Raw genomic sequence first — 1,849 nt, forward strand, 5'->3', positions numbered from 1 at the left:
GGCGGAGGGCTGGAGGGAGGCCCTGATTCCTCGCAGCCATCCGCACAGAAGTGGTTTGATATAATCACCATGACAACTGCCGCCTATGAGCATACAAATAATAGAGATGAAATAGACAAAAGATTAGCATGCCATGAAAAGTACAATAAGTTTCTTATTTAGCATTTAGATAACTGTCTTTCCTTCGGAGCAGGCTTCAAAGTTGAACCCAGTTTAGACCAAGAGGATTAATTCTTTCTCCCGCATGCTTCATTGAATCTCTCATTACCAAACTTTGTCTGTATTGATGTAAGATTTGATTGAAGATTAGAGCATTTAGCAAATCTTGCTTTTCTGCATGTATCAGGCCTTTTCAAGCGCAGACCGCGCTGCCCAGTGGTCAATACCCTTACTTTTATCCAGTGTCTGCTTCATTTAAACTTAATCAACTCCCTCAATGAACTGGAACAGGGAAACGTCCCTGCGGTAAGAATGTTGTGCTTTTCTTAGATAATTCTTTGCTCCCTCTCCCAATCCGCTGGCGTTAAACCTAAAATTGCTCTCTGATGAACTTAATCAATATGATAATGACAACTGGGGCTGAATGGCTCGGCCCGGGCTCCGCGTGGAAAAGGTAGACGGCCGTGCCCGTTGCCCCAAACCAACTTCTCCCTGTCTCGCCTCTCCTTTTGTGTGCGCCGCTCCCCACCTTCCTTTCTCCCTTTCTCTCTCTCTCTCTTTTCCTCCCCCCTCTCCCCCCCCGGTGACACCGACCGCTGCTCACGCTGGAGAATGATGCTTCTTTGTGCGGCAGGAGGACTCGTATGTCACCGCCCGGAGAAGCGGAGCGGAGCGATTGGCTGGGTGAATTATCTGCCTTGTTGCAGTGAATTATTTGCGCTGTTTCCTTCCCCAGTCAACAAGTTTCTGAGGCATAGTGCAGATCAATCAAAGCTGACAGAGCGCGTGTGAAGCTTTTACTGTGTAAATCTGGACCTCTTGTCCCGGCTTCGTTGGCACTGGCATCTGTATATCATTTTTATACTGCTACCAGTAGAGCAATTTCAAAAGTATTTGCAAGGAAAATGGATGTCCCCATCTGTTCCTGGAATCATAAATGTGCCACTTTCGGAGGGTTTTCACTGGTAATCATATCTTTAATGATGAACAAACTTGTGATATATACCTTTCCATAAAATGGGGGTTTCTTCACTTTATTGTGATTGGCTGGGATAAATAGCTTTTCCATATGTTAGGGAGATAAAACATAAGATTACCAGAGCTCGTTTGTTTGATCGTAAACAAAAGAAACAATTCGCTCCAAACACTCTTTAAACAGAAACAACTGCAGAATTAAATTGTATTAATAGGCTATCGATGGGTCAGGAGGCAAACAACTGTCCCCGTGGAAAAGACGGCTGTTTTAAAATAAGAATAGACGGTCCTTCTCGCCGTTCGGGTGACCTTAATGCAGACGTGGATTTTAAACACTCGATGCTCATTTTAACGGTTTTTTTCGTAAAATTATCTTGGTTTTGTCTCTCTCTTTTTTTTTCTCCAGCTTGACTTTGAATTTCCGTCAGTGCCGGAGGGAGGACGCGGTGCTGGGCGGTGGATTGCCGCGCTCTGTGTTTAGAAAGCAGGCGGAAGAGAAAACGTCCTCAGGAATCCGGACTGCCTTGTTGTAAATGTCCCTCCGGTCCCAGCACTGTAAACCTAAACCCTCGTTCTTCAGCCCGGCCGGCGCTTCGCCCCGCCTGGGAGCGCTGGGTGCGGATGGCTGGGGGGGGGCCCCCCTTAATTCTGCGCCCCCCCCCGGCGCAGGTAACGTGGGAGGAGCCGCCGTATGAAAATCAGAGGTGCCGCTGCC

Source organism: Pygoscelis adeliae, unplaced genomic scaffold (assembly GCF_000699105.1).
Source record: "Pygoscelis adeliae isolate BGI_AS28 unplaced genomic scaffold, ASM69910v1 Scaffold10, whole genome shotgun sequence".
NCBI lineage: Eukaryota > Metazoa > Chordata > Aves > Sphenisciformes > Spheniscidae > Pygoscelis > Pygoscelis adeliae.